This window comes from Erpetoichthys calabaricus, chromosome 9 (assembly GCF_900747795.2).
Source record: "Erpetoichthys calabaricus chromosome 9, fErpCal1.3, whole genome shotgun sequence".
Lineage (NCBI taxonomy): Eukaryota > Metazoa > Chordata > Cladistia > Polypteriformes > Polypteridae > Erpetoichthys > Erpetoichthys calabaricus.
In genome coordinates, this window is record NC_041402.2 from 163,874,812 (window position 1) to 163,896,558 (window position 21,747).

The 21,747-nt window shown below is 38.3% G+C and overlaps 1 protein-coding gene across 1 annotated transcript in view; it reads right to left on the minus strand.

Annotated features, from left to right (window-relative positions):
• Positions 1–21,747, minus strand: part of dcps (decapping enzyme, scavenger) — an 83,854-nt gene that overhangs the window by 55,881 nt on the left and 6,226 nt on the right. The window lies entirely within an intron of this gene.

Sequence of the window (21,747 nt, forward strand, 5' to 3'; positions counted from 1 at the left end):
AGCCAGGCTGTGGATATAGCTCGCGGCTTAGCGAAGGGGCGTGGTAGCTGTAGCGAGCCGCAGGGCGATCTGCGGTGTGGGCGTTTCTCACCTAAGTGCACAGGTGGGAAACTGCCCACATCCATGATTGTTCCTGTGGCTGATGGGCTGCAGCTGCCATGCCCTCCCCGCATATATAGAGAAGCGTGGGCTGGTTAAGGGGGAGAAGAAATAAAAGAAAAGAGAGAGAGAGAGAGAGAGAGAAAGAACGGAGGTTGCAGGAGGAGGCAGGAAGCAGCAGTAGGAGAAAGTCGGTGCGAGAGAGCGAGCGAGTGCAGGCTCGCGTGTAGCTGAACAGTTAGCTGAACAGGCGAGCCAAACAGCTGAAGCAGGACGGTGTAGAGAAGGTCAGCTGCATTAAGAGTGTCTCGCCTGTTGCAGAGCCCGCATGGGAGAAGCAGGTGAGACGCTGACGCTAACAGAGACGAAGCACCGGGGATTGTCATCTGTTTTTTAAAGACTGCTTCCTGTTGACGTTAAAGGATTGTTATTCTTGTGTATTTTAAACCTCCACTTCACAACTGTTTTAAGGATTATTTATTTAAAGATTTATTGAATGCTCTACTGCACTTTGGACACCTGTTTTGATTCTTTTAATAATCAGTTATATTATTTACCAGTGTTATTTATTAAAGGTAGACTACAGTATATATTATTTATCAGTGTTATTTGTTAGGAAAATTGATTTTTATGTTAATATTTTTGGGTGCGGAACGGATTAACTGGATTTCCATTATTTTCAATGGGGAAGTTTGTTCTAGATACGAGAAATTCGCTATAAGAGCTCAGTGCTGGAACGAATTAAACTCGTATCTCGAGGTTCCACTGTGTATATGTATATATATTATATATGTGTGTGTGTGTGTGTGTGTGTGTGCGTGTATATATATATACATATATTTGCAGCTGGAGATCCACAAAGGGAGAAAAAATGAATCACATATCACAAACACATACATACATACATATGTTCCTGTGTCATTTCCCTTCTTTTTCATATTTGCATCCATGACATGGACTTTATCAAATACACCTAAATTAATTGCATATCATTTACAAATTTAATTCACTTGATTGTAATCATTCTGCAACAAAATAAAGGTGCACAGAACAGCCAAACTATTCCAACTACCATAGCTGCTTTAGTGTTGTTAGAAGACATTGGAAATCGAAGAATTAGAGCTGTGTGCTGAATGGCCGCCGGCTTTACAAAGGCACACTTTGAGCAATTGTGCTCTACCTGCTCCTTTGTAAGTTCTGTCCACGCTCTGGTTTTTAGCCACAGGAGCTTTTCAAAATGAACTTGCTGACCAATCGGGTATTTCACAAAAATCACTGAATCGCGCCATGCCATCAGTAAAGGATGGCATTAGCCACTTATCCAGATGGAAGATTTCCTTTTTTTATATTTGTATTGATTTTAATTAGAAACGGATAACATTCCATACAGTTAAGACAAATTTAACAAATCAAAGCAAAATTTGACCACCACCGAAGAGAAAGAGAGAGGAGCCAGCAACTGAAGCAAATCTATAAAAGGAGGGAAAACTGAATGGTATCCTTTTCCCCAAAATGGAAAACTATTTTGAAATGTTATTGATTAGACTGGAATATTTAAAAAAAAAAACAGAGGATTTGTTCAAAACGTTTTAAGTGAGAATTTGATTTTTTTCAATTTCAAGTTTTACAGAACATCGGTTACCCACTGACTGGGATTCTTCCAGCTGAGCAAGACAAGTCTATGTGCTATTAGTGTAGTAAAGGAAATTAAAGTTTGTCCTTCTCCACTTTAAGGCAATCTGGGAGTACACCAAACACAGCTGTTGATGGGTTAGGAGTGATTATGACGCCAAGGCTGTCTGATGGGCATGCAAAGATCTTTGTCCAAAATGTTGTTCATTTAGTACACGCCCAGAACATGTGGCCCAGTGAGGCTGGAGCTAGACTGCAATGTTCACAGGTTGAATCTTGCCCTGGAAACATTTTGGACAATTTTAAGCAAGATAACTTTGCTCAATAAAAGATTTTAAGTTGAATGACTGAATGGTTTGCACATATAGAGGTTGAGTGTATTCTGTGCATGGCTGCCTTCCACACCTTTTCTGAAATTTTGAGTGACCAATCTTTTCCCCAATGTACTCTGAGGACTTTGAAAGGAAGAAACTTTAAAATATTTTTATAAATTGTACAGATGCTATCTGGAATAGAACAAGATGGAAGGTGAGGAAAATTGGGCAGGTTCTATTTAGCAGTTTCTAGCTTGAAAGTAGTGGAGGAATTGTGTTGATAAGAAGTTGTATCTGAAGCGCAACTGTCTGTAGGATGCAAATACATTATCTATGTACAAATGTGGTTCGTAGGATACAAAGACATTATCTATGTACAAGTTTCTAAGTGTTTTAGTCCCAGACATTTTCTAGACATTGAATAGTGTATATGTTTGGGAGGGTGGAAATAGGTGGTTGTTATGTAGAGGTACAACAGATAAAAGCTCTTCTGTCTTAAAGTTCCATATTCTGAGTGAATGAAGGGCAATTGCATTTTTAGTGTAATGACAGTAGTTTGTAGAGGGTGGTCCAGATCTAATTATGCAATTATTGCATTGCATTAAAAGTTGCATAGTTAGATCTGGACCACCCTATATTAACTGGGACACACAGCAGGGAATATACTACTGCAATGTACTACTGGAATGGTACTGCAATATATATTTTTTTGTGGATATTCATCAATTCGTGTCGATATTCAGATCTTTATTTGTCGCCCAATAATAAAATTGAGAGTTGGGTAGTGCCATGCCCCATTCTGCTTTAGGTCATTGTAGAGTCGCCATTTGGATGCGTGGATGTGTTGAATTCCAAATAAATTATCACTGAGTCCAATTTCTTAAAAAATAATTTGCTAATATATATGGGGATGCTTTGAAATAGGAAGAGAAGCTTGGGAAGGATGATCATCTTAACAATGTTGATTCTCCCTGCTAACAGAAGGTGGAGGGTAGACCATCTAGTCACGTCTTATTTCATTTTTCCCCTAGAAATTAAAACTGATATGCTAAGATAAATGGGAAGGTGTCCAGTCCGATACTGCATGATAGAGAATTCACTGGAAAAAGCACGCTTTTACTCAAATTGATTTTAAGTCTGGAGATCTATTTAAAAATCTGCTAATGCTTTTAGGATTGCAGGCACAGAATTTTGTGGGTCCGACATATACAGTACCACATCATTTACATATAGTGATATATTTTCTGTTCAAGTCCTTCTCTGAAAATCTCCTTTATCTCTGTTTGCGTTTCAAAAGTATATAGCCAATGGTTCAATGGCGATTGCAAAGTACCACATTCTAGTTTGAAGTTATCTGAAATAATGTTGATAACACAAACTGAAGCTTCTCGACTAGAATAAAGTAGTTTGATCCATGCACATGTTTGGGCTAAAACCCAAATTTGTGTAATATGATGAATAGATAGTCCCCTTCTACCATTGAAATGCTTTTTCTGCATCTAAAGATATCAAGATCTCTGGGGTGTTAGATATAATGGGTGAATATATTATATTAAACAAACGTCGAAGGTTAGAAGTTAAGTGTCTGCCTTTAATAAATCCTGTTTGGTCTTGTGATATTATAGAAGGAAGCACTTTCTCAATGCTCCTGGATAGAACTTTGGAGAGCAACTTAACATCGTTATCAAGAAGAGAGAGATTGGTGTGTATGATGCACATTGTAGTAGACCCTTACACTGTGGCTGAACTTAAAAACATTAAAGCGCAATTCACAGCAATGTCTGGTTTATCAAATGTAATCGGAGCGTTCAAATGCACGCATATTGCTATTGCAACAGCGCTGGACAGCCAGGGATGAATCACCAAAAAAATGAGCTGGCATTGCATCATCTATAGCAGGAGAGCCGATAAAAACGGCAACTCCACACAGCAGCAGGTTTTTTCAACTAGTGCAGCAAAAGGCAAACACTCCTTTTAAGGATAGCGAGCTACATGAAAGAGTCATGTAAATAGCAGAGAATCTATCCATTGTGGCTGATACTACACTATAAAGGCACCTTCAGAGAATGAATCTGCTTATGTAATAGACAGCATTGCCACTCTATTAATGTACTACTCTATAGTCCACAAGAAGCGTGTGGCATTGTGCAAGCATGTAGTGTGCGGCATAATGTGGCACAAAATCGTGGCTTACCCGTACCTGAAGAGATGCAGCATGAGGAACCCAACACTGACCCACCAAATCATCAGCCAAACTGGACATCTTTCCCCAAATTTATTGTCACAACTGATATTTAGGCCCTAAAGGCACTAATAAGCCTACTATTTGCCATTTAGGACTATAGTTTTAGTTAGCGCTTAGTAAGCTTTAGTAGGATATGGTTTAATATTAGCAATATATTAACAGTACAATTAAAGATAAATGTACCTCTTAAACACTTTTATATGCTTTCCATTTTTTCAGGATAATCATGGCCCCTGAAAGGAAAACCAAAAACAAATTGCTGGGCACCAAACAGGCAAACAACTGACTTTGGGTTCATTCACATTCCTCTGTATCTTTCACTCATCCACGCCTGTTAAATACTGTACTGTATATGGCCACATAGCCTACCTATAGCAATTGAAAGCGTTGGAAGAAAATTATTTAAACGGACAGTCATGCCTTATTAATTGTCATTCTGAGAATCAGTGATGGAATTATAAAATTAAAAATGACAGTCAGAATGTTTTGTTCAGCGTTTTTCAAGCAGTTCATACCTATTTTATCCCATCTTTTTTATCCATCTTCTTTGCAATCCTGAACACATTTCTCTTTCTTTCCTGGTTCTGAAGCTAACTTATATACTCCTGCCTCTTAGCTTTTGTGCCCTGCTAGCATTCTACTTTTCTTCCTTATTGATTGCCCTGTCACTTTCTGTCTTTATTTACTGCCAGTCTTTAAAAAATCTGCTCTTTTCTTTAATTGCCATATTCCCCTTAGCATGTCATGACTATATGTGTCTCTCTGTAATTTCAATGTCCACCCACAAACTTCTGTTGTCTTCAACCAGGCATTACTTTTTGTTTTTTCTGTTTTGAAATATAATTCATAATTGATTGAACAGGAAGATTTTTCATTAATCTACACAACACCATTCAAATAAAATATTTCTGATTAATCACCAACTGATAAGGGTTGCATTCAGCCTCAGCTCTACTATACCTTTGATGACGAGATACAAAGATGAGATTTATAAAGCACTGGCAGGGTACAGCTCATTATACATCATGTACATCTCTACTGCATATGTCAAAAAGAAAGTTGAGGATCTAGACTTAACCACAGGTGCCCTTGGCCCAATGCACTATGAGGATGTTATCCTGGTAGCATGAAGGATAGCATACAAAGATTGCAACTTGGAATGCTGGGGGTATGATAGGAAAAATAGGTAAAGTGCTAGAAATGCTGAATAGACAGACAGCGGATATGCACTGCATAGAGGAAATGAGAAGGAAAGGTAAAGTTATGAGAATACTTAATCATAATGTACAAGGAAAGTACAAGTTTTTCTACAAGTGGAGAAGTGATGGCAAAGCTGGAAATGTTGCATGTGTGTCTGAAAAATGTGAACAGCATGAATGAGCATGTTGTATTTGTTAATAAAGATTGTTGGTAAATGACTGATAAATGTAGTCTTCACAAATGGCTCCACAGCTTGGCAAAAGTGATGAAGAAAAAGAGGTGTTTTGCTACAAGTCATGATTGACATTTGGGGTACCTCAGGGAAGGTGACTGCAGTGTGTGTGATCTAAATGGCCATGTTGAAGTCAGTGCTAAAGTATATGAGGCAGACAATGAGGGTATTAGCTTTGGTACCTTAAAGGATAATAAGTTCTAGCATTGTGAAAAATGCTGTTTTCATCTTAGTCTGTTTACTGCTACTCATTTCCTTTATTTAGCAAAAAGAAAAATGCTCGACTAAGTTAATTGAAATTCTGAAGAAATGGCTTGAACCTGGATTAAGTTTCTTCTGCTCAAGAATATTGGCAATTTTCCGAGTTGTATTCAGCAAGGTAGTGTACAACACTATATATGTAGCACTGTAGTTAGCAGTTAAATACTTCAAAATAATACCGTGCAAAGCATCCATTTCAAATTAAAAATATCTCAGGCAGACATGGTAATTGCAGTACACGATGGCCTTAGCAGATGAACTCAAAAATAAAATTGGGGTGGGGGTTGATTTGTTTCAAACCTTTTTCTTTTTTTTCTTCTTTTTGTAAAACTCGAGTTAAGTATATGGAGTGTTATTTGATTTTAATAAATTCAATAAAAAAAAAAAAGTAAAATTGCTAAAACTACCTGGTATATTTAAAAAGCTCTTTAATAAAATGTGTTGTTCTCTCATTGCTCTGCTCCCTTAAACTCCTTAGAATGTTCTCATTATCTTCCCACTTCTCATGCAAAAACAGTCACTCAATAATACAAACAAACAGTAAATGTCAACAGGGTAAAAGGGGTGTATCTAAAGGTTATCAAAACAGAGTTCCTTTAACCTGCTAAGAGTGAGAAATGACCTACAGGAAAAGCATTCCTGCCTTATCCAACTCTGCTTTAGAAATTTGCTGGTGATCTCTCACCAAGGGAAAAAAAGTCATTCACCCCAAATATTTAAATAAGACAAGTTTTTCTACTGATACTGAATTATAATAAAGAAAAATATAGGTAACATATGTTGGAATTAGAAGATGAAATTGCATTTTAGCTAATTTATTAAAATTAATATTGAAGCAAAAAAAGACTACAGTCTATTAAGGTTATACATTTTGTTTCACCTTCTAATTATTTTGAATAATCATATGTCCAAAAAGTAATCTGTAATACAACTCCCATTTACTTGCAGCACACATTCATAAGCATCTTTTTTATGTTCAGGTTTCATACTGAGGAAGCCCCCACTTTTTGTGCTATATTAAATTTTTGCCCCATTATGGTCCATCAATGTTTAATTACCGACCTTCCCCACTTAGAAATGAAAACAAGCAGGGCCCCTGCTCGCTTCGCTTGCCAACCCCCCGGCCTGCGTAACACGCTAGTCTCTTTGCAGTTCTGTCGCTCTCGTATGGGGATGCAGTTGTACAATTTAAACAGATTTTTATTTTCATGGTAATTGTTACATATGCATAATAGAACTACTTTACATTACAGCGAGTAATTAACCGTATTAAAAAAAAAAAAAAAAAAGAAGAGTAAAACGTAATAATTTTGAAGTAAATTATGTTTCATGTTGCATTAGAGTTATTCGTTGATAATACGATTTTGTTCTATTTGGCTTTGAAATTAACACGCAAATACATTTTAAATGTATACTTTTACTGCAAAACTTCACTAAATACAATTAAATTTTCATCAATATTGCATTGAATTTTAATTCTGTGTTTGGACTTTCATCGTGACAACACAACATACAACTGCTTGTGATTGAATTTCGTTTCTTTCTCTCTACTAAATGAAATGACTTTTTTGAATGTTTGGCTCTGTTTAATTGTCTTTCCAAAAGCTATTCTAATGGGAAACATTTTAATACGAATGGCATATTAAGATCTCCATTGTTATGAAATGTTACTACATTACCTTTCTTAAATGCATCCTTCTTTCTACAGTAATTCGTGTGGTGGAAGACCGGATGGTGTTAACGATTGAAGTTATTCTTCGGGATATTGTAAGTTGATGTTTTCATCCTCTGCACAATCACCACCAGTCTATTGATACACATTTAACCAATTGGCCGTGTAACCGATTGACATTTATGGCTTTAATTCGTTAACCTTCATCATTTCTCGCTGCTAGGATTGCCCGTGTACTCATTTTTTCTGCTGATAACCTTTCATGATGAAATTCTTCAATAGGATTTGGACATAATATGTCTTCTTTAATTGGGAACTTAAAGTGAGGAAAACGATAAAATTTATAAGAGCTGGGAGAGCAGAAAATGTGTCTGTCAAAAGCATTCTGACGAATGAGAGGTGAGATTACCGTGTTTCTTGCAAATGATTGAGAGGAGGGCATGACTAGAAAAAATCTCATGGCCAAGGTCTCAACAAGCGGGACTTGGAAAAAAACCTTCCAAAAAGTCTCGTCACATCGCAGGATTATTTTACTATAATAGATTTATATTTCAGGACTCGGTATACAGTGATATCAGCCATTGTTTAGACTGAATTTTGTTATTTACAAGTCATTGACAACAACTGAAAATATGAAAATTGCCAAAAAATGAAAAAATTAATAAAAATAAATGCAAAATAATTTTCATAGAATAATTAAATCATCTATCCATATATTAATTTTCCTAACCTGATAATGGAAGGTAGCGTTGCAGGGCAGCTGGAGCCTATTTCAGCAAGCATTGGGAAGCAATGCAGGAACATCACCCAGACAGGTCCAGACCATCACATGGTGAACACACCCACACAAAAGCTAACGAAGAAAACCTAAACATACATGGGCAGAACATGCAAATTATACACAGGGAGCACCTGGGTATTATCTCCAGTCTCCTTTTGGTGAGGCAACAGTGCTACCACTGCACTACCGTGCCACCCTATAATAAATCATTTTAGTCCAAATTAAATAGTGCAGTAGGAACCTAAAATCAAATTTTGAGATTCTGATGTTTGTCTTATTTTGTATTTGACAGTATGCTTCAGCCAAAACTACAGACTTACATAGTACAATCAGGGGTGTAAGCATGAGTCTGTAAACAGTGCAGTGGAGCAGCATCTTACTTTATAAGTATTGCTGTTGTGACTGGCCTGAAAATGGGATGGAAAAAAAAGGGACAGATGTTTTTGTAAAGGTATGATGTTGGGGTTAGTGTCACAAAGTTAAACAGCTAGGAAAAAGCTGACCATACATGTGTAACAGCTGCTCATTTCCAGCTAACACAGGGAGTAGCCCAGAGGAGAAAGCCAGCAACTGGGCAACAGCAGACTATAAATCATACCTTGGGTTGTAAAGCCAAGTAAAGAAAGATTTATTCAGCCGCAAGCTTACAATCAAGAAAATGCTGTGCATAAAGCGTCTGCTGTCATAATATTTCTGTTTTCTGAAAACTTTGCTCTATACTTCACGTGGGTTTTTACTGGTTTTACTTTGTGTTACAATTAAATCAAGGTACTGTTACGATTTTCCAACCATACACAAAGGCATAAATTGCAACACCATTTTTTAAACATAAATGTGTAAATTTATCAGCAGAAACTTGAGGATCTGCACTTTCCTTTAAAGTTCAGTAGCACCAACATCTATCTATCTATATAAAGTCAATATATGTATGTTCCAGCATCCCTTCCGAAGAGCTGGAGCGATTTTCATGAAACTTGGTACACATATTTCTCATTGGTCGGCTAAGAATACTGTAGGGTCAAATCAACCCTAACCCACCCCCTTCTCTTGATCTTACGGTCTTGTATGCATGTTATCATCCAGTTGACACTCAGAACGACCACCAGAGGGTGAGCTGGAGGTGACTGCCATCATTCTTTATGTTTGAGCACCACCGCGCCCCTGCTGCTTTTGAAATTAAATAGAGTTGGCCAGTTCCGAGCATCATCAAGTGAGCACATCAGTGAGTCTTCATTGTTTGTCATTTTTATTTTTAAAGTTGTGCTTTTTTTTATTATTATTATATTTTTCTCAAACAATTAAAAAAAAAAAAACAAAAAAAAAACTTTATTTTCCTCCCAGGCAAAGCTGGGTATTTCAGCTAGTATCTGATAAAACACAAATATGCTATACATGGCTTTTCAGGTATACTAATTTAAGTCATATTATGTGACTTTTACCAGCAATTTTCAGTCATAACCTTCATATACATGATTTTATGTCCAGCAGTTCACTCCAAATAGTTTGCCACTCACTCAAATAAAATCACTTTCAGTCACAGGGGCGGGCTTAAGTACATCAGAGCCGACAACCAGTGAATGCAAAGCTGGAAATACAATGAACAGAGACTTCTCGTAAACAGAACAGAAGCTAGCTAGTTGTGAATTTCCCATTGGGATTAATAAAGTATCTATCTATCTATCTATCTATCTATCTATCTATCTATCTATCTATCTATCTATCTATCTATCTATCTATCCTGCCTGATGTCTTGTGTTTTACATACCACAAAAGACTGGATAAAAAGAAACAAAAAGCAGACATTACGGCTGAATTCACCGTAGCAGTTAAATCATTCATACATATAGTACAGTACTACTTCTCTCAAGGTGGCACAGTATTGACTGTCGACCGTGCAGGATGGTATGTGATCACTAAATGTGGCATGCTCATTGATTTTAAATTGACCTGGTGTGATATAAGATCAGCAACTGCAATGGGCAAATTTGTCATACCCAATGACTAGAAGTTGCATAACTCAACATCAGCTTTAGTCAGGTTTTAAAAAGACTACATTCTCACAATTCTCTTAATGGAAAATAAACATCAAAGAGTAAGTTTGCTAAGATGTTTGCTCTTAATTTTATTGTTTTTCCAATATTGCTAAACTAATGATAAGTACTTAAATAACTGTGAAACAGTATCAATAAACAAACTGGGGAGGTAAATTGGAGGGCGGCACGGTGGCGCAGTGGGTAGCGCTGCTGCCTCGCAGTTGGGAGATCTGGGGACCTGGGTTCGATTCCCGGGTCCTCCCTGCGTGGAGTTTGCATGTTCTCCCCGTGTCTGCGTGGGTTTCCTCCGGGGGCTCCGGTTTCCTCCCACAGTCCAAAGACATGCAGGTTAGGTGGATTGGCGATTCTAAATTGGCCCTAGTGTGTGCTTGGTGTGTGGGTGTGTTTGTGTGTGTCCTGCGGTGGGTTGGCACCCTGCCCAGGATTGTTTCCTGCCTTGTGCCCTGTGTTGGCTGGGATTGGCTCCAGCAGACCCCCGTGACCCTGTTCGGATTCAGCGGGTTGGGAAATGGATGGATGGATGGATGGATGGGAGGTAAATTGCAGTGAAAGGGGGATTATCTTAAAAAGGCATTCAAGCATTATTCAAACTTGCTAAAATTCCAAACCAGATTACAAAAACTGTTGTGCTAATACGGGTGCTGTTCTACAGTTCCCAGTACCTGGGCTTACATCCTTGATAGTTTTTTGTGTGTGTAATATTTGGAATTTCTCCCTGTATTTGCATTTGTCTTTCTCCAGGCAAGTTTGCTCCTTTCCACTTCACAAGTATCTAAACATTAGGTTAATTAGAGACACTATACTAGCCTATTGTGAACACAAATGCATTAAGTGTGTCTGGTGGTAGACTAAGGTTGTACCCACCCATGAATATTAAACTGTTCCTGGGCATGAAGTGCAATTCTTCATTGTCATATTGTTTTATATATATTTGTGTTTCTGTGCAATATTTTTTCAGTCACTACAGCTGTACATAATGGTGTTATCTATTTATATATGTTGTATACCGTGCTGTTAATAGTAACAATGTTTGTTGTAGCTATGAATGTATGAAATTTACTAGGTGTAATAAAAGATAATGATTAAGCATTCCCATAAAGGCAAGTCTGCACAACACATTAATATGGCTCATTTCAATTCATGTCATGTACAAGCCAGCTAAATTTAAAATTTGGGATCGCAAATTGGAATTTAATGCAGCAGCACTGGGTACAAAGAAGGAAATAGCCCTAGACCGGGTGCCAAATCTTCACTTTGCTACATGCACAAACCCACACTGATGCACACATAAAAGCCAATCTGGAATCGCAAACTAACTTAATCTTAATATCTTATATCAAGGAGAACTTTCAAGCTAACTAAATTTTTCCCCACACCAAAGAGAAATATTACATTTTGAAACGCAGCCAGGCAACCCCTTCATAAAACAGAAAAAACAACAACATGTCACTTCTCTACATGTGGTGCTGTATGTTGGCATCTATAGGCTTGGAGCAACATCAGTTGCTTGCTGACAACCCAGACTGAAACCATCATTACATGGATCATCTGCCTTCAACTTCTATAGTTATGGACATCATCTCGTCACCTAACTACCAGGCATGTATCAAGGAAAATACCTTCTCTATTGCTCTTAAACTCCAACATGGGTAGATGAACAGAAATATTTTAATCTTTGAAGGGAAAGGAACTTGCTTCAGTGGCAACACTGAAAATAAAAACCCAGTGCAAAACAGTAAAAAAGATCAAAATGGTATATGCAGAAATATACACAACACATGAATTTCACCATTTACTACAATATTACTACTGCTGTTATAATATAATGACATATCTGAAAAAATTGCTCCAATGCCAGTGTGTCTATTATAACTGGCTAGGATGGCATCAGGTACAATGGAAGGCATCATACAGTCCAAGAGACTTTAAAGGTCCTCAGCAGAAGCTCTTAAAACACTGTGGTGGATAAGTGTAGCTACAGATCTTCCAGGACATTGTATCATGAAAATTACAGACACTTTTAATCATAAATGGCCCTAATTTTCCCATCATTTCTGCCACTGCTTTCTTCAAATTCAGTATCATTTCTGTGATACACTTCCTCAGAAAATCAAGGAATATTTAAAGAATAAGTTGGGTATTTCTAAGGTAGAAGTTATTTCTTCACAATCATGGTACAGTGACTGAAGTAAAAAAAATGGACATGAAATGAACGAAAAGGGAAATATAAAACTCACAGAACACATCCAATATGAAGAAGCAAAGGTCTTGATTGAGAAAAACAGATAAATAAAAAAGAAACTTACCTTTACATTTCTGAGGCATGTTTATGACAATAAAAGAAAGCCCAAAGTAACAAAATTTTATCACAGATTCTTGGTACTATTTTCTTGAGGTAAGGATACATTTCCTGTTCACCTGTCTGCTTGCAGCAGCCATCAAGGATGGAGTTCTGGCATTTTCCCCATGTACACTCAAAATTTGCCAAATTTACAAAGCTTCAGGCTGCATACTATCCTACTTTTATCTCTGCAATTCTCTTTCTTCAATGGTTATGTCCTGACATGGCTTTTAACAAATAATGCTCTGGATAGAAGTGTGATGCGTGTCTAATATATGAACAGAACTGTTGGTATGCCCTTACCTCATTCGATTGTGTATGTGTTTGCCATAATTCAAATGTGCACCAGCGCTGTGGCACATGCATACTCAAATCATATATATTTTTTTTTTATGCCATGTGTACTTAAACCATACTGGTACACATAATGAATCACATACAGACACTGTGGTTTAATGACATATTCACACTCAAATTATATTATCATGTTTTCATAAATGGCACCTATTTTTTGACTACTGCATTCTGTGCTGTTATTCTACACAGCGTACGGAACAAGATTCAAATAGAGTAAAAAAAATGAGGCATGTTGGTAAAGCATGCACAAGCATTTTGTTGTACTTTGTACACATAATAGATTACAATGCATTTTTGTAAAAGCCTTAGACTTTTTGAATGAGCTAAGACCATTTGCACGTCAATGCTAAGTTCAATCGATACTCAGTGTGTCATGTAATGGTATGAATGACTTTAAAAAGGCTGTGAAAATGAAAAAGTCAGAGTATGCAATCCAGGTAAACTACGATGAAACAGAACAAAGTGCCATGCTGAATCATTCAGATTTAGGATATGGTAATAACAGAATGATGTTTTTGAAAGAATACACATGTTACGTTAATTTTTAATTAATAATACTACATGTAGTGAAAACTACGAGTGATTACAAGTGTGACACTTTTCTAGAGATTACTACTGGCTAACTGCCTATGGACCTGAGACAGCAAATCACATCGGGCATCAACATACAATAATGACAATAAGTGTACTGGGAAACTACTTTTTGAAACCATGCTCCCCATGTCTCACAGGTTTCCACAGAGGAAGACAAGCAGCAAGGTGAGGCACACAGATGATTTCTTTTTAAAATGGCTGAATCTCACGAAAATATTTTGCTTTTTTCCCCCCTAACTAAAATGACATGGATACACTGTTTTGCAATATGCATGCAACCTCAAGATGCAGATCAATACTCAATAACACTCTTGGCTTGAAAAATGGACATTCAGTATTTGGGAAGTTTAAAGGCTTTCATTTACATGTTTGAACCCAGACCCTATTAACCTGTATTTTAAAACACACAAACAGGCTAGGTATTTTTTTAAAGTTTGTTATTTAAAAAAAAAAAACACACTTTAAAACACAGCTTTATGAGGTACATTAATATGTATCATGGTCATGAAGAAGAAACTTTGACAGTAAAATACCAACCCTAACTTTTAAGCAACACTCTGACCACTATGGAATGGTACAATACCTCCAGAAGGTTGTCACACATGTTAATGGCCTCAAGCTTCCTCAGAAAGAATGCCTACTCTAACCCATATGTACAGAAGGCCAGTGGTATCCACTCAATCTATTCTAGTGTTGAGAACAATCCCCAGGACACTAGGTTTGACAAAACATTTGCCTAGCAGCCCTTGCCTTCCCACACTGGGGTTAATGGAATTGCCAGTTTACCAGTATAGATCCCTAATCTAATTTCAAGTTATGGAGATTGACTTTACTCTACCTTGCTGAAAAACTCCTACAAGACAGATGGGCTATTACAAAAACCATTATGTAATCTGTACTGCATGATTTATGCATTTCAGGTTACTCAGAGATTCTGCAGTGGTCCAATTTAAGTGTAGCTTTCCAGCTCAATAAAGAGGCAACAGGACATTCCATTCAGGGTTCATTTCTTCCAGTCTTATGCCTGGTGCAGCCAGAATGGACTCTGGCTCCTTTGGGTGTCCACAGAGGTAAAAAAAATGAATGGATGTTTAATAAATTTGTAACTAATCGGGGGTATAAAAGACAAAAATTACAAACATGGAGAAGAACTGGCACATTTGGTACAAAAGCATAATGAAAATCTTTCAAGTACAAAATACAGAGAGGTTGTCCAGTTGTGCTTAAGGAATTGGTGGTATCTAACATGCCCAAAAGTAGATGCTTACAATGAACACTCCAGTCCAAATTCAAAACTATGAGCTTTGACTTTGTTAGGACATTTCCATCTCATTCACTATTCATGACTGATTACTTTCAACACATGATTTCACACTGATGGTGCCTAAGTTGATAAAACAACAAGAACCATTCTTCAAAAATGTAATTTTAGGAAATTCTCACAACTCATGTTAAATAAAGCAGTGCATAAAGCAGCTTTGTAAATTGCATACAATGCAATTACAGCAAAAAAAGGCCATGAAGACTGGCTAAATGCCAACATCCCAAGTCTACATTATCCATTCCAAACTAAATATAGATTGAGCTCAGTGTGATACTAGATTAGAAAATAAAATATGGCACCAACCATGATTTATTCATTTTGTGCGAAGAAATAATCAGGCAAAAATCTTTCAATTTCAATAATTCAGCTATAAGCACAAGCCTTTACTTTTCTTTCTGATTATTTCCAAAAAGTAGCAAATAGTAATATCAAGGTTTTTGTTTTAATCTTTATTGTGTTTGAGCAATTTGGGTGGAGTTGTGGTTCTGAGGCTAGAGATCTGCACCAGAAGGTTGCCGGTTCGAATCCCATAAACGGCAGAAGTGACTCAACTCCACTGGACCCTTGAGCAAAGCCCTTAACCTGCAATTGCTTCGTCCTGGGTGTGACGTTAACCTGCATCCAGCCCCGCAAGCAGGTTCTCCAACTTATAGGGAAAACTTGGGTTTGGTGGCAGGATTGGCACTCCAGCCACCGGAAACAACCTCACACAGTTCCAGTGTGGTGCTGAGGTGTCACCCGCTGTACTCGGGTCCCAATCCAGGAGATTCATTGTGTGGCGAGTGCAGCAACATGCTATCAGCACATGCTCGCAACCTCTCTCTCTTAAACACTTTGACATTTGTTCCCCAGCCAACAGAGTGACTTTTTTATTAGTGTAAATGCCTAGATGGACAATGTTTACAGTGGGCATATTGCAGCAAAATGCCTCACATTAATTTTCAAAAGATCTCATATTTAATACAAAAGGGTGGAAAAAATACTTCCAGACAGAGAGAACTGACATTTACGAATGGCCTTGGATCAGGGCATAACTGCAACCTGTTGGCTAAGCGAAAGGCAAAAATGTACTGAAAATGTGGGTCAGGTAACTACGAAATTAAATGGATATCTGCAATGAAGAGACTCACCCCTCTGCCGCTACCATATCCAAAAATAATTGAAAGAACATCTACAGATGTGTTACTCTTGCTTGAACTTCAAAAATAAAAAAATGAATATATCAAAACAGTCCATACAGTGAGAACGGGCTGCTTCAAAGATGTGAACTGAATTTGCTGAGCAAGATGGATTCATGATGTATTTTCTGTGTGCATGTGTGTAGTTTGGCCAACAGAGAGGATTTTGAAGTAAAAGTGATTTCTTTTTATAGGTACACCACCATAATTAATAAATATTAGTTAAATATTAACAAATAATACAAAACTGAATTAAGACTGGTTTACTTTTTGCTGTCTGATTGGTTTTATTTTCTTAAAGTTTCATGAAGTTGTTTGAACTATAAGCATGTTTGAATAAAAGCCCCACTTTAATTTTTGTTGCCTGTCTATTTCACCTGGGGTACTATATTATAAGGACTACCAACACCCAGCATCACAGTTCACCCTTATTTTAATAGTGCCTGCCCGCAGCAAACACTGTCTCAAGGCACTTTACATCCAGGTTGTATAGCTGAAACACCGGCAGCTTAAGCGACTTGCTCAGAGTTACACAATGTGATTAAAGTGGCTACTGAATTGGCAACCTTGCAGGTTAGATTTCAGTGCCACGGCCACAAGACTAAATTGTCTGTATTGTTTGCATTCTCTTAAAGTATAAAAATAAAAAGAAGACCGTTTGATTTGTAAATATCTGTACATTTTACTATCCCTTTTCTTCCATTTTAGATAGTAGGTAGCCACAGCCTACCCTGGCAGCAACATACACAACACAGAAAGAACTACTACCTCAAAAAAGACAAAACAACAATTGCAGAGTACTCTCAGACACAAACATGCAAACCTATAACTCAGTGCTTCAATTAACATCACCAATTAACTCAGCATGTACCTCTTTTGTATATAAGCAAGGTTGCTCACATCAACCAGAAATGTCATGCTCCACAAGTTTAACAATTTAACTGCTTTCTTAGTATTCGCAGATATGTCACTGATGCTTACTTTAATGACACCAATTTTTCAAATTGTATGATTAAATAACAACAAACCAAGACCAGATTAGTATTTGGAATTAAGGTTACACATAATTATTTAATCTATCGCAAGGTGAAACTTTTCAATCTATGATAATTAGTGATCACTTCGCCTGCTCAAAAGATTCTCGTCGAATGTGGCAGGGCATCCAAACCATAACGGATTATAAGGCCCCACCGCATATGTGTGTTAACGACACCTCTCTTCCAGACGCTCTTAACACCTTCTATGCCAGGTTTGAGACACAGAACAATAAACCAGCATGGAAGACCATCCCCTCGTCAGACAATCAAGTTTTGTCCCTGTCTGCAGCTAATGTGAGAAGGACTCTCACCAGGGTCAACCCACACAAAGCTGCTGGACCAGATAACATACCTGGACGTGTGCTCAGAGCTTGTGCTGACCAGCTGACTGATGTCCTAGTGGACATCTTCAACATCTCCCTGAGCCAAGCTGTTGTGCCACAATGTTTTAAAAACACCACCATCAGACCTGTCCCAAAGACAGCTACAGCCTCAGAACTCAATGATTACCGCCCAGTGGCACTCACTCCAATCATTATGAAGTGCTTTGAGCGGTTAGTTTTGAGTCACATAAAGAATCAGCTGCCCCCCAAACTGGACCCTCTACAGTTTGCATATCAATCAAATCGATCAACTGACGATGCAATTTCAATGGTATTCCACCTGATCCTGTCACATCTGGATCACCACAATGCACATGTAAGAATGCTGTTCATTGATTTCAGCTCAGCATTCAATACTATCATTCCCAGGCAGTTGATCAGTAAGCTGGATCTGCTCGGACTCAACACCTCCACCTGCAACTGGATTCTGGACTTTCTCACTGAAAGACCTCAAACAGTACAGATTGGGAATAAAAGATCTAACACCATCACACTGAGCACAGGTGCCCCCCAGGGTTGTGTGTTGAGCCCGCTACTCTTCACGCTGTTGACCCATGATTGCACCTCCAACTCTGACACAAACCACATTATCAAGTTCGCCGATGACACTACAGTAGTGGGACTCATTGAGAACGACGATGATGTGGCGTACAGAGAAGAGGTGGAACGGTTGGCACTTTGGTGTAAAGACAATAATCTGTCTCTTAATGTTGAAAAGACAAAAGAGTTGATTGTTGACTTCAGGAAGACAAAGGCTGTCCATCTCCCACTCAACATTGATGGCGTCACAGTAGAGAGAGTGAAGAGAACCAAGTTCCTAGGTGTTCATATCACAGAGGACCTGTCCTGGACCAAAAACACCAACTATCTTGCAAAATGAGCCCAGCAGCGTCTTTACTTCCTGCGACGACTGAAGAAGGTGCACCTCCCTAAACCCATACTTACCACCTTCTACAGAGGCACCATAGAGAGCGTCCTGACCAGCTGTATTACAGTCTGGTATGGAAACTGCCATGCCTCCGACTGCAAAGCCCTTCAGAGGATTGTGCGGACTGCTGAGTGCATCATTGGCAGCTCTCTACCCAGTCTGCAGGAGATCTACACCTCACGCTGCCTTCATAAAGCCACTAGCATCATGGCTGACCCCCACCACCCCTCCCACCAACTGTTTACTCCTCTTCCATCTGGAAGACGACTCTGCAGCATCAGGAGCAGGTCTGCGAGATTGTGCAATAGTTTCTTTCCCCAAGCAGTCCAGCTCCTGAACACCATGCTGCCCTCCTCCACACTGGACTCTTTACTCCACACACTCTCTGGATTACAAAATACTACTTAATACTGTATATGTTTTTTAGTTATATATATATCTTATGTACTGCACCTTTTGACTCTGGAGGACGATATTTCGTCCCACTGTGTACTGTAAGTATATTGTTAGGATGACAATAAAGCTCTACTACTACTACTACTACTACTACTAAATCCAATATAAACACACCTAGTCTTTCAGTAGAGAGCACAGAATAACTGAAAGAAAAACACACCTAGCAAGAGATCAGAAAATTAACGATCTCATCAGGCCGGACATAATTCCTATTGTCTTGTGTTTTTAGATGCGAAAATGAATGTTTCCCTGCCACACTAGAAGATTTGTACAATGACAATCACATTTGAAAAACCCTGACGCTATAGTGCCACCTAATGACTGAAATATAAGATGCCAATAAAAAAATGTGTATATAGGGGCCAACTACTTTATTCTGTTCAGATTACAGAGCTGCATTTTTCAACTATGTTTATTAGTTATTTATTTAAAGAAGAAATTGCTTCTTTCTATATCTATACTGTCTAGGAATATATCTTAATATTTTATACAGTAGTAAATTGAGCAGGTGAATAAAAAATTGTAGACCACCCAAAATAGGAAAGCAAGCAGTCAGCCAAGGCTGCAAAAATTGATTTTGCACAACAGAAAAAAATTCCCACTTAAGTTTTTGTTTTCGGCTCCTTCTTATTACACATCTCATATTGGGAATTTCGATTAAGTTGGACTTATCACTAATTAGTTGGACTTCACTTTTACTGATTTTGCCATTATGATGTTGGATTTTGTACACAGATGTGGTAAAGTTATGAAGTTTACTGATACCATACTATATTTGTAAGTACAGTGATCCCTCGCTATATCGCGCTTCGCCTTTCGCGGCTTCACTCCATCGCGGATTTTATATGTAAGCATATTTAAATATATATCGCGGATTCGCGGGTTTCTGCGGACAATGGGTCTTTTAATTTCTGGTTCATGCTTCCTCAGTTGGTTTGCCCAGTTGATTTCATACAAGGGACGCTATTGGCAGATGGCTGAGAAGCTACCCAACTTACTTTCTCTCTCTCTTGCGCTGACGTAGGGGGGTGTGAGCAGGGGGGCTGTTCGCACACCTAGACGATAGGGACGTTTCTACCTTCTGTGTTCAGCTGCTTCCTGAAGGACATGCTGCACGGTGCTTCGCATACTTAAAAGCTCAAAGGGCACGTATTGATTTTTGACTTTGTTTTACTCTGGCTCTCTCTCTATTTCTCTGCTCCTGACGGAGGGGGTGTGAGCTGCCGCCTTCAACAGCTTTGCGCCGCGGTGCTTCGCATACTTAAAAGCAAACAGCCCTATTGATCTGTTTGCTTTACTCTCTGTCTTTCTGACAGACTCTACTCCTGACGGGCACTCCTTTGAAGAGGAAAATATGTTTGCATTCTTTTAATTGTGAGACAGAACTGTCATCTCTGTCTTGTCATGGAGCACAGTTTAAACTTTTGAAAAAGAGACAAATGTTTGTTTGCAGTGTTTGAATAACGTTCCTGTCTCTCTACAACCTCCTGTGTTTCTGCGCAAATCTGTGACCCAAGCATGACAATATAAAAAATAACCATATAAACATATGGTTTCTACTTCGCGGATTTTCTTATTTCGCGGGTGGCTTTGGAACGCAACCCCCGCGATGGAGGAGGGATTACTGTAATCTGAGTAAACATTACACTCACATATTCAGTGAAGAGCCTTTACAATAAAAGGAACAAAACTGAGTGAAATATTCATCTTATAGAGTGCATCAGAAGACGACGCTGATCCATAATCTATCTATCTACAGTCATATGAAAAAGTCTGGGAACCCCTCTCGGCCTGCATAATAATTTACTCTACTTTCAACAAAAAAGATAACAGTGGTATGTCTTTCATTTCCTAGATACAGTATATCTGAGTACTGGGGTGTTTACCAAACAAAGATTTTTAGTGAAGCAGTATTTAGTCATATGAAATTAAATCAAATGTGAAAAACTGGCTGTGCAAAAATGTGGGTACCCTTGTAATATTGCTGATTTGAATGCATGTAACTGCTCAATACTGATTACTTGCAACACCAAATTGGTTGAATTAGCTCGTTAATCCTTGAACTTCACAGACAGGAGTGTCCAATCACGAGAAAATGTATTTAAGGTGGTCAATTGCAAGTTGTGCTTCCCTTTGACTCTCCTCTGAAGAGTGACAGCATGGGATCCTCAAAGCAACTCTCAAAAGATCTGAAAACAAAGATTGTTCAGTAACATGGTTGAGGGGAAGGCTACAAAAAGCTATCTCAGAGGTTTAAACTGTCAGTTCCAACTGTAAGGAATGTAATCAGGAAATGGAAGGCCACAAGCACAGTTGTTGTTAAACCAGGTCTGTCAGGCCAAGAAAAATACAGGAGCAGCATATGTGCAGGATTGTCAGAATGGTTACAGAGAACCCACAGATCACCTCCAAAGACCTGCAAGAACATCTTACTGCAGATGATGTATCTGCACATTGTTCTACAATTCAGCGCAATTTGCACAAAGAACATCTGTATGGCAGGGTAATGAGAAAGAAGCCCTTTCTGTACTCAAACCACAAACAGAGTCGCTTGTTGTATGCAAATGCTCATTTAGACAAGCCAGATTCATTTTGGAACAAAGTGCTTTGGACTGATGAGACAAAAGTTGAGTTATTTGGTCATAACAAAAAGCGCTTT